Raw genomic sequence first — 12,950 nt, 5'->3', positions numbered from 1 at the left:
AGGGAGTAGTACACACCGTTGTAGGAAATCTTCAGTTTCTTGGCAATTTCTCGCATGGAATAGCCTTCATTTCTAAGAACAAGAATAGACTGTCGAGTTTCACATGAAAGCTCTCTTTCTAGCCATTTTGAGAGTTTAATCGAACCCACAAATGTAATGCTCCAGATTCGCAACTAGCTCAAAGGAAGGTCAGTTTTATATCTCCTCTAAACAGCAAAACTGTTTACAGCGGTGCTAACATAATTGCACAAGGGTTTTCAAGTGTTTTCTAATCATCCATTAGCATTCTAACACAGTTCGCAAACACAATGTACCATTAGAACACTGGAGTGATGGTTGCTGGAAATGGGCCTCTATACACCTATGTAGATATTGCATTAAAAACCAGACGCTTGCAGCTAGAATAGTCATTTAGGACATTAACAAAGTATAGAGTGTATTTCTGATTAGTTTAATGTTATCTTCATTGAAAAAAACTGTGCTTTTCTTTCAAAAATAAGGAAATTTCTAAGTGACCCTAAACTTTTGAACGGTAGTGTATTTCCAGTGCATTCACAGAAGTTATTATAATGATTTTGTATTTTATTTGCTTTTTTAAAACGCACTGCTATTTTTTTGAGCACTACTGTGTATATATCAAATTTGGATTTCTTGTAACTTGTGCAGGTTACGAGGCGGTTACATTCACTTTCATTATTGCAATGCAGGCAGCGTCACACAGCTATCTCTGGCCGTGCCACCTGTATTGTGGCCAAAGTTGCCGTGTATCCCTAGCCTAAAGCAGAGAGTTAACAGAATTTAAAGCAACATTTGAAGTCTGTGAAGTGTGAAAATATACACCATGACCGTGCAAACAGAAATTCAGAGCCATGAATAGAATTTACCTAGTCCAATAGCAAATATATATCTACAAAACACAGGTTTTTCTGATTCACAGCAAAATCTGTGGTTGGAAAAAAAAAAATCTGCATCTGAAATCTGCTGCAGTGGAGAGAAGGGCAAGCCAGCACTCCATCTAGGTTGTTTTGTTCTTGGTCTGCACGCTGCAGTTATCAGCCCAGGTGTTCATCTCTTATAAAAAGGTGTCTCTCCTCAGAGGCAAGGATCACAGCCCTTGGTAGAAGCATATTTTCTGTACTAGGGTATGTTCATGTGGGCTATACATCTGAACACGGTTGGCAAAAAAACCACACACATGCCGCAGAAATAATCCCATTAATATATATTGATTAGATGTTCAGTTTCAGTAATTTCTGCAACAAACCTGCCACAAGCCCTCACTGAGGCACCGTTTTTTCTTTTTTTCTCATGTATACTGCGAGAATCTGTGTGGAAATAAGGGGCACACAGAGATATGGTAGAACAATATAAACAGACCCAGGACTCAATAAAGACTATATTAAATATAATAAAGAAAATAAAAGGGCATTATTTTGCTAAATATCTACATTTTTAAGTGCTGCTGTTGAAGTTTGAAATGATTTGGCTTTTAGAAAAACAAAAGTTTGCCTCGGTGGTAATTTACCACAAAAGCCTATTTGGTAAAGACGTTTCTGATAGCACATGACAAGATCAGAATCTAGGCTCCAAATATACAACCCTTGCATATAGGTGTAATTGGCCCATGTGCCAAGCGGCAATTACAATGTGGCATGGAATTTTCCTGCACAGCAACATAGCAAAAAACTCTGAAAGCAATTGAAAACGGTCTTTTTTTTCCTGACAAATATGAAAATGTCTAATGCATCAGAATGCATGATGCATCTGAGGCTGCTATCTGAAACCCGCAGGGCACCTAAGCTCCTTCAGGAGAGGAGAGAGCAGGCCAAAGGAGAAGCGCGCCGGCGCTCCTTGACGACGTCATGAACGACGTCACGCAGGAACGCAGTCCCTTTTCCGCACTGCTGCAGGTAGGTGAGCAATGACCACACAGCCGCCTGTAGATCGTGCCACCCCCCTGTACTTAGCAACCAACCCGGTCATCAGTGTTACACCTCCCCCTCCCTGTAGATGGCTCTATTGGGGCTCCCTCTAGGAGTTGAATCCCCAGTCAGAACATTGCAACGCTCTGGCCAGGGATCCCTCTCCTGGAGGAGCCCCTGACGTCACTGTCCATATAGGGACAGTGAAATCAGGGGCTCCTCCCGCACCGGAATCCCCGGCCAGAGCATTGCCGATGCTCTGGCTGGAGATACCGCTCCTAGAGGAAACCCCTCACATCACGGTCCATATATAGAGGGCGACATCAGGGGTTCCTCCAGTAGAGCAATCCCCGGCAACGCACTGGCTGTGGATTCCACCCCTAGAGGGAGCCACAATAGAGCGATCGACAAGGGTGTGTGTGTGTGTGGCACTATCTACAGGGGGCACTGTGGCACTATCTAAAAAGGAGCTTGACAGTGTGCACCAGGAACCAGGTGGTCAGCTGTCCCCGACAGCTGACACTTCCCTGTTGCCGGTCAGTGGTCTATCGCCGCTAATTTAGGCAATTAACCCCTTAGATGCAGCGATTGATTGCTGCATCTAAGGGGTTTGTAGCAGATCGGCAGCCCCCACAATGAGATTTCAGGTGCTGCCGATGACTGGCATGGCAACTGGAGGCCAGACAATGGCCTCCGGGTCTGCCATTCTACAGAATTTCCTATTACGTCACTGTCAAATTGACAGTTGGAAAACATTACACTACGTAGATAGTGGTATGTATTCTAGCAGCAATCAGAGCTGCAGGTCTTCAAGTCCCCTAGTAAAACAAAAAAAATAAAAGAAAAAGGTTTAAAAAAAAAAAAAAGTGTAAAACTAAAAGTTACAATTTTTTTTCCATATAATAAAGTCTATTAAATGAAAAAAACACACATTTGGTATCACCGTGTTCGTAACGAACAAAATTATTATGTTATTTTTCCCACGAGGTGAATGCAAAAAGTTAATAAAAAACAAATGCATTAATTGCTATTTTTTGGTCACCACCCCTCCTAATATACAGAATAAAAAGTGATCAAAATGTCGCATGTACCACAAAATAGTACCAATAAAAACTACAACAGTCCCGCAAAAAAACAAGCCCTTACAGACTCTCAGAATATGAAGCACAAAAAGTTAATTATTTTAAAAAAAAAGAGATTTTATTGAGCAAACGCTGCAAAACGTAATAAAAATATTTACATATGGTATCACCATGATCGTATCGAGCCGTAGTATAAAAAGAAAAATGGTCATTTATAGCACACTGCGAATGCCGTAAAAAATAAAGACTTTAAAAACACCAAAATCCTTGTCTTTTGGTCATTTTAGTCTTACATTTTTTTTTTATATAAAGCGATCAAAAAAAAGTTGTATGTATCAAAAATGGTACCAATAAAAACTACAGCTTGTCCCGCCAAAAATAAGCCCTCACACCGCTCAAAAATCGACCAAAAAAAAAACGTTATGGCTCTCAGAATGTGGTGAAACAAAAACAATTTTTTTAAAGTTTTTTTCTTTGTAAAAGTAGTAGAATATAAAAAAAAAAACCTATATCAATTTGGTATCACTGATCGTATTGAGCTGCAGAATAAAGTTAAGTTGTCATTTTTACCGCATGGTGAAAGATTTAAAAACAAAACCCAATGGAGGAATCTCAGTTTTGTCAAAAAATTATTTTATCTTCAGTTTCCCAGTATCTTAAATGGTGTCAATAGAAACTAACTCCTCTCGCAAAAAATAAGCCCTCACACCACCCAAAAAAAGTGGGGAGTGAAAAACGAAAAATTAATGAAATGTTTCGGGACTGATCCGGTTTTGCTTTTACAAACGAAAAAACATTTATGACCACATGTTGGGTATTGCCGTAATAGGAAGAAATTGCTCTACAAATGTTGGGTGGCTTTTTCTCCTTTATCCCTTGTGAAAATGAAAAAAATTCAACATTAGTGGAAATAATTTTGCTATTCATTTTCACTGCCTAATTCCACAAAAAACCTGTGGGGTCAAAATGCTCACTTTACCCCTAGAAAAATTCCTTGAGAGGTGTAGTTTCCAAAATGGGTTCACTTTTTGGGGGGCTTCCTTGATTTTGGCACCACAAGACTTTTTTAAACCTGACATGGTGCTTAAAATATATTCTAATTAAAAAGGAGGCCCCAAAATCCACTAAGGTCTCCTTTGCTTCTGAGGCCGGGGCTTCAGTCCAGTATTTCTAAAAACTGCAGAATCTGGGTAATAAATATTGAGTTGCGTTTCTCTGTGTTACAGAATTTTATTACAAAATGAATTTTGCGGGGGAAAAAAATTCAATTTATAAATCTCACCTCTACTTTGCTTTAATTCCTGTGAAACGCCTAAAGGGTTAAGAAATCTAAATGCGGTTTTGAATACTTTGAGGGGTGCAGTTTTTAAAATGGGGTGATTTATGGGGTCCAATATAGAAGGCCCTCAAAAGCACTTCAGATATGAACTGGTCCATGAAAAAAAGATAGATTACTTACCGGTAATCGTTTTTTCATGAACCTATGACCGCACCCCTGGAGACGCATCCCATTCGCTGGACAAGAAGCCTGAGGATAGAAAAAAGCAAAAAGGACACACCTCCACACACAGACTTAGGAAGAACTCCGGATGAGATTGTTATATATTTTTTATTTTTATTTTCTTTACGCCACCCTTTTGTATTCACGTTGCCACTCAACCTTATGAGGATTATATAAGCTACAAGAATTAGGGAGGGTAACAGAGGGGTACTGTCATAGGTTCATAAAAAACGATTACTGGTAAGTAATCAATCTTTTACTCTTTCACCTATGACAGCACCCCTGGAGATGTACAATAGAAATAAAAATTTAGGGTGGGACCACAGCTTGTAGTACCTTCCTACCAAAGGCCAAGTCAGAGGCTGTATGCAGTTGTAATCGGTAATTCTTGAGGAAGGTGTGATGAGAGCTCCATGTAGCAGCCTTGCATATCTGATCTAAGGATGCCTCTGCTCTCTCAGCCCAGGAAGTGGACACAGCCCTGGTGGAGTGGGCTCCAAAGAACTCTGGAGGCTGGAGATTCCGACTTACATAGGCTAAAATGTATAGCCTGTTTAATCCATCTCGCTATAGTGGATCTACTGGCTGCCGAACCCTTGTTGGGACCCTGATAATGTACACACAAATTTTCTGAGGTTCTTAAATCTTTAGTGATTTCTACGTATTGGACTAGGCACCTCCTTACGTTAAGGCAGTTAAACTGCTGTTCCCTCTGATTTTTCGGGGAATTACAAAAAGAGGGAAGAACAATTTCTTGGTCTAGATGAAAAAGAGGGACCACTTTAGGAAGAAACCCCGGTAAGGTTTTTAAGATGACCCTGTCATCTTTTAGTAGAGTATATGGAGGTAAAGCAGAGAGGGCCTGAATCTCACGTTCTCTACGGGCCGATGTAATGGCTAACAAGAACGTCATTTTGAGTGTCAGCGTTTTTAACGTTATGGAGTCTAGTGGTTCGAACAGTGGATTTGTGATGGCCTGGAGAACAATAGTTAAGTCCCAAGGAGGAGCTGAGGATCTAATCTGGGGTTAAGTCTAGAGGAGGCTGTCAGGAATCTCCTAACTCAGGGGTGTTCCGTTAATCTGAAATCAAAGAGGTTCTTATTTAATCCTGCCTGGAGAAAATCTAATATCAAGGGGATATCTGGTTTGGTTAGGGGGATTTATGTTCAATCCTGCAAAATTTGTGAATGCTTTCCAGGCCCTTAGATATATTTCAGAGGTAACCTTTTTCCTACTTGCTAGCAGAGTAGAAATGACAGTCTCTGAGAACCCTCTCTGTCTAAGGATTACCCTTTCAGTCTCCAGGCTGTCAGATGAAGCTTTTGAATTTTGGGGTGCATGACTAGCTCCTAGTATAGGAGATCCGGTATGGTCAGGAGAATCCAAAGTTGATCTCAGGACATTTTCCTGAACCATGGTTTCTTTGGCCAGAGGGGGGCTATCAGGATTATTGAAGCTCTGTCTTCCCTGATCTTTTTGATCACCCTTGGAAGAAGACATAGGCGAGGGGCATAGCCCCTCTCTTGACTCCAACACTGGGAGAATGCATCTATTGCTGTTGGGTGTTCTGATGGATCCAGGGAGAAGAATCTCTCGACTTTCCTGTTTCCTCTGGATGCAAACAGGTCTATTGAGGGAATCCCTCTTCTGTAAACAATCTTCTGAAATATTTTCGTATTCAGAGACCATTCTGACTGGCACAACCTTTCTCGGCTTAACAAGTCTGCCACCTGGTTGTCCCTTCCCTTCAGGTGGACAGCTGAGAGGGTCAACAGATGGTGCTCTGCCAGAGAAAATATCTGGGAAGATAATTCCATCAGTGGAACCAATCTCGTCCCCTTTCTTAGTGATCCCACGGACCCTGAAGAAAATAGTCGTCGTCATGAGCACCCCAACGACTCACATCCGTAGTTATATCGACAGTAGGGGTTGTTATCCATGGGGTGCCCCACCTGAGGTTTTCCCTGTTCAACCACCATCTGAGAGACAGCCTGGCTGCTGATGAGATGTGGAGGGATTGATCTAGGAAGAGATTGCTCTTGTCCCACTGATTTAGCATGTCCCATTGTAGAGCCCTGGATCTGAAGTGAGCCCATAATACAGCTGGGATGAATGATGGCATGAGGCCCAGAATGGACATAACATTCCTGAAAGAGGTTGTATGGTCTAAATATTGCTTCGAGACCCTGTCTATCAGGGGATTGATCTTCCCTTCTGGGAGAAAGGACATCTGCCTGGAGGAATCTAGCAGGATCCCTAGAAAGACGCATCTGGTTGATGGAATTAACTTAGATTTATGTTCCATCCTAAATTCGTTAGGATAGAACAAATTATTTCTATCTGTTGTGCCAGGGTCTGAGATGTTTCTGCCACTATTAGAAAATCATCCAGGTAGGGAATCAGGAGGATGTCCCTCGTCCTGATGTATGATGTCATTTCTGCTTTTATCTTTGAGAACACCCTTGGGGCTTGTGAAATGTCAAAGGGGAGGACTCTGTACTGAAGGTGAAACAATGATTTGTTGAGGGTCACTGCTACTCTTAGGTATTTCTGATGAGGACTGCATATTGGCACATGATGGTATGCATCCTCCAGGTCTAGTGATGCCATCACACAATCTTTGGAGAGGAGATTTATAGTAGAAGGAATGCTCTCCATGCAAAATTCTTTGTATGTCAGATAGGAGTTCAAAACCTTTCGATTCATTATGATCCTGTAGTTCCCTTTTGGTTTCTTCACTAGGAAGAGAAGGGAATAAAAGCCCTGGCCTGGCCTGCACTTGAATTAGGACCCTTTTTTTTTTTTTTATAAAAGAGACAGAATTTCTTCCTCTAATACTTTGTTTCTCTTCGTTTTTTAGGGTCTTTGTTGGAAAGAATCTGTTTGGGGGAAGAGATCTGAATTCTAGGATGTACCCTATTTTTATAATTCCTAGCATCCACGGATTTGATGGTATTTTTTCCCAATTTTTGAAATACAGGGATAAACTACCCCCTACCATGGGCCTTCTAGCGTCATTGTTGGTGATCTGTTTTTGGCGTAATTTTGAGGCCTGAAAAAGAAGCCCCTTTTAAGGCCCTAGACTCCTGTTCCCTAGGGTTAGGTCTTTATTGAACCTTGGTTTTCCTTGTGTAGGGAACCCCTCTTTATTGAACCTTGGTTTTCCTTGTGTAGGGAACCACTTCTTCCTATCAGATGCTTTTTCTAATAGGTCATTTAGCAGTGGCCCAAACAAATAATCACCAGAGCAGGGAATAGTGCATAGCTTTCCTTTTGACCCAGTGTCCCCCTTCCAGGTTTTTAGCCACATAGCCCTCCTGGCGGAGTTTGAGAGAGCCGCAGATCTGGCAGAGAGGCGTACAGAATCTACTGAGGCGTCAGCCAAGAAATCTGCTGCCTTGGATAACATTGGAAGGGAGGAGAAGATCTGATCCCTAGAAATCTTATCTCTATGGTGGAGTTCTAACGGTGCAAGCCATATCTTTAGAGATCTGCAATGCCTGGCTTAAAAGCCCCCGTAGAAGCTTCCCAGGTTCTCTTGAGGTAATAACCGGCTTTTCTATCCATGGGATCAGATAAAGAACCTAGATCCTCAAATGGAAGAGCATTCCTCCATGATATTTTTGCCACTGGGGCATCAAGTCTAGGGGTATTATCCCAGTCCTCTTCTTCAAAAGGATATTTCCTTTTAAAGAAATTTGGGAATACCAACTTTCCTATCTGGATTTTTCCATTCCCTTTTAATGAGGCTCAATACGTTCTTATGAATGGGAAAGGTTCCCTGCTTTCTAGGCCCTAAGCCTTCAAACATTATGTCCTGGACGGAACGAGGTTCTTTGGGGTCATCGATGTTCATAGTTGCTCTTACTGTTTTAAGAAGCTGGTCTATGTGCTCTGCTAATAAATCCCCCCCCCCCCCACCCCACCCCACGTCCTCGTCTGAGGAATTATCTGAAGAGCTCAGCTTTCCTTCTTCTAGCTGAAAATCCTCTTCAGCAGAGGAATCAGATAGATCTACCTGACTAGAAGAGGTGGATGGAAGATCCTTCTTTTTCTTTAGGGACTTTAGAGAGTTCCTAACTTCTGCCCTCACAATCTCTTTAATGCTTGAGGCCAAACTTGCAGATTCTTCCGTGATGATTTTATCTAAACAAGTCTTTTATCTAAACAAGTCTTCCCCGTTGGGGCCACCGGAACCGATACTTCCTGGAGCGTAGAACGAGTAAACCCGCCGAAAGTAACGCGTCGCGGCGACCGGAAGTTTTGCAGAGAGCGCCGGAAAGCTGCCAACACTGGGCATGCATGCCGGCCCCAGTAGGGAACAGAGTATGACTCTGGGAGAAGCGCTCTCCTGCCAGAGGAAGGTCTCACCTCGTGGGACCTTAAACCACCTCCAGGGAGGGAAGAGCTGGACCGGGAGAGGAGGGAGTAACCGAACCCAGACTTAAAGGGGTTGTCCCAAGTTGACTCAAATTTTTTTTTTTAAACATTCTAAGCAGGAAATGAATTTTAAAACATTTGCTGTTAAAAAATTAAAAAAATTAATTTCCTAAGTGCCTTTTTTTACACTTGATAACTCAGCAAGTGCTGGTTATCTTTTCTAAAAAAGGGGCGTGAGCGGCTCGATGTCAATCAAGCCGCTCTGCTCTGCAGTGTGCGCGCTCCCGATGTTGCTAGATACTGTAGTTCTAGCAACATCGGGAGAATGTTCGTCTCAAGCGGGCATGGTAAGCCCGATTGAGACGAACTTACCGTGAATGTCATCAACCCTACAATACACTACACTGCACTACACTACACTACACTCACCCCGTTTCGGCAAACAACTTCTCTCTCCCCCCCTGTCACTACATGTTATTTGTGTACCCGCCGCATCGGTGCTGCATCAGCACCCGGCGAACAACTAAAAATATATAAAAAAAATAAACTCACCTAAGACGTTCTAACGGCGCTCTGAACGGTCCCGTCACTTGCCATCTTCCTTCTTCTTGGCGCCGCTCGCATTCATAGTAACAATGCGTTGTGGCGCTGATGACGTAATCATATCAGGCACACGTGATTACGTCATCTGCGCCCACCGCTATGTTATTGTGAATGGGAGCAGTAAGAAGAAAAGTGACGGGACCTTTCAGCTCTTCGTGGGAACGTCTTAGGTGAGTTTATTTTTGTATGTCTGTTGTCATGTATGTGTATATTTGCATGTATGCATGTATGTATGTTTTCATGTTTGTATGTGTATATGTGCATGTATGTTTGCATGTATGTATGTTTGCATGTATGTACGTTTGCATGTATGTATGTATGTATGTTTTCATGCATGTATGTTTTCATGTATGTTTGCTTGCATGTATTCTTGTATGTATGTTGTCATGTTTGTATGTGTATATGTGCATGTGTGTATATGTGCATGTATGTATGTTTGCTTGTATGTATGTGTGTATGTATGTATGTTTTCTTGTATGTATGTATGTTTGCTTGTATGTATGTTGTCATGTTTGTATGTGTATATGTGCATGTATGTTTGCATGTATGTATGTTTTCATGTATGTATGCATGTTTGCATTTATGTATGTTTGCATGTATGTTTTCCTGTATGTATGTTGTCATGTTTGTATGTGTATATGTGCATGTATGTATGTTTGCTTGTATGTATGTTTGCATGTTTGTTTGTATAAATGTCTGTATGGCCATGTATGATACGGTCTGCTGGCGCCCTGTATCTAAGCCAACTTTGCTGCAGGCTTCTATACATGGTATAACAGTCAGTATCACACATGAAAGTGAAACTAAGCCTACGACATGTTTTATTTCATTTTTTTTTTTTATATATTTTTGATTTTTTACAGGTTTGGTGTTTGGACTACGTCGGTTTCGAGGACTACTTAGATGACGCTTTTTTTTTTCATCAATAAAATGGTTAATGAGGGTTGTGTTGGGGGTGCTTTATTTCAATAAAATATTTTATCTATATCTTTGTGTTTTATTTTCAAGTTTTATTACTATCACTTTAGTAATGGCCGCTGTCTGAGTGACAAGGTCCATTACTAAGGGGAGGCTTAGTGTTAGCCGGTGCAGAGGCTAACACTAAACACCATTATTACCCCGGTACCCACCACCACCAGGGGTGCCGGGAGGAGCTTGGTACGATCCAGTACCCGACCATCTGTTGTGATGGTCGGGCCCTGGGGCGGCCGTAGGCTGGTATTATGAGGCTGGGAAGGGCCAAAAACAGTGGACCTTCCCACCCTTGTAATGCTAGGCTGCTGCTATGTTGTATCTGGCTGGTTATAAAAATGGGGGGGACCCCACGTCATTTTTTTAAATTATTTATTTATTATTTTTATTAAAAAGACATGGGGTTCCACCCAATTTATCATAACCAGCCACAAACAGTGTTATTAGCCTGGGAATGTACTAAACCAGTGGCCCCTCCCACCCGTGTAATGCCAGGCTGCTGCGGCCTTGTATATGGCTGGTTATTAAAAATGTGGGTGACCCAACGTCTATTGTTAAATTTTAAAAAAAAACGCAGTGGGGGGTCCCCCACATTTTTATAACCAGCCCGGTACAACACAGCAGCAGCAGCCTAGCATTACAAGGGTGGGAAGGTCCACTGTTTTTGGCCCTTCCCAGCCTCATAATACCAGCCTACGGCCACCCCAGTACCCGACCATCACAACAGATGGTCGGGTACTGGATCGTACCAAGCTCTTCCCGGCACCCCTGGTGGTGGTGGGTACCGGGGTAATAATGGGTGGTTAGTGCTAGCCTCTGCACCGGCTAACACTAAGTACCGCCTTTATAATGGACGCTGTCAATCAGCCAACTACCATTATCTAGGCACTAATAAAGTTTGAAAAAAAAACACAAAGACAATTTTTTTTTAATTGAAATAAGAAATCCCCAACAAAACCCTCGTTAACCATTTTATTAAAATTTTCAAAAAACGTCGATCTACGCAGTAGTCCAACGAATCGAAGACGTAGTCCAATTGGTACATCAAAATCTGCAACAACATAAAAAAAAGTTATCAATGTGAACAATACCGATACTTATACTCACCTACACACACACACAAACAACCACACACAAACATATACACAAACACATATAAACACACAGCCATATATTACATAAACACATACACACAAACATATACACAAACACACACACACACATGTACACAAACACCCATATATACACAAACATATGTACACAAACACACCCATATATACACAAACCCACACATATACAAAAACACACACACACAAACATATACACCAACACACCCATATATACACACACACCCAAATATACACCAACACGCCCATACACAAATACACCCATATATACACAAACACACACGTATACAAAAACACACAAACATACACACAAACCTATACACATATGCACAAACACACCCATATATACACATACACACACAAACATACCCATATATACACAAACCCACACATACAAAAACACACACAAACATATACACACACACACAAACATACACAAACACACCCACACAAAAATATACACAAACATATACACAAATACACCCATATATACACTCACACATAAACACACACACACACACACAAACACATATACACAAACACATATACACAAACACACCCACACACACATATACACACTTACCTTTAGCGGAGCACAGACTTCTCCTTGCGACGGGTGCCTTCCACTGCATCTTCTGCGCATGCGCCGAGAAGCGCGTTCACGAGCAAATGACATCCTCTGCTCAGGGCGCAGAGGATGTCATTACGCATGCGCGGCCACCGCTAAAGGTAAATAGCGGTGGCCGGGAACCTAGGCAACGAGCGGGATACAAAGAGGGACCGACCGCAACTTCAATCAACGATATCAAGAAAACGACATCGCTGGACGACGGACAGGTAATTAGAATTCTTCTTATTTTTACATGGGGAGCTTTATAGCTCCATTTATCAACTTGGGACAACCCCTTTAAAGAGGCTCTGTCACCAGATTTTGCAACCCCTATCTGCTATTGCAGCAGATAGGCGCTGCAATGTAGATTACAGTAACGTTTTTATTTTTTAAAAACGAGCATTTTTGGCCAAGTTATGACCATTTTTGTAGTTATGCAAATGAGGCTTGCAAAAGACAAAGTGGGTATGTTTAAAAGTAAAAGTCCAAGTGGGCGTGTATTATGTGCGTACATCGGGGCGTTTTTAATACTTTTACTAGCTGAGCGTTCTGATGAGAAGTATCATCCACTTCTCTTCAGAACGCCCAGCTTCTGCCATGTCACGCTGTGACGTCACTCACAGGTCCTGCATCGTGTCAGACGAGCGAGGACACATCGGCACCAGAGGCTACAGTTGATTCTGCAGCAGCATCAGCGTTTGCAGGTAAGTAGCTCGTCTCGCAAAAAACAAACCCTCATACAGCTGCGTCGA

The sequence above is a fragment of the Rhinoderma darwinii genome, chromosome 8, assembly GCF_050947455.1.
Source record: "Rhinoderma darwinii isolate aRhiDar2 chromosome 8, aRhiDar2.hap1, whole genome shotgun sequence".
In the NCBI taxonomy this organism is placed as follows: Eukaryota; Metazoa; Chordata; class Amphibia; order Anura; family Rhinodermatidae; genus Rhinoderma; species Rhinoderma darwinii.
Note: the sequence above shows the minus strand (reverse complement) of the source record.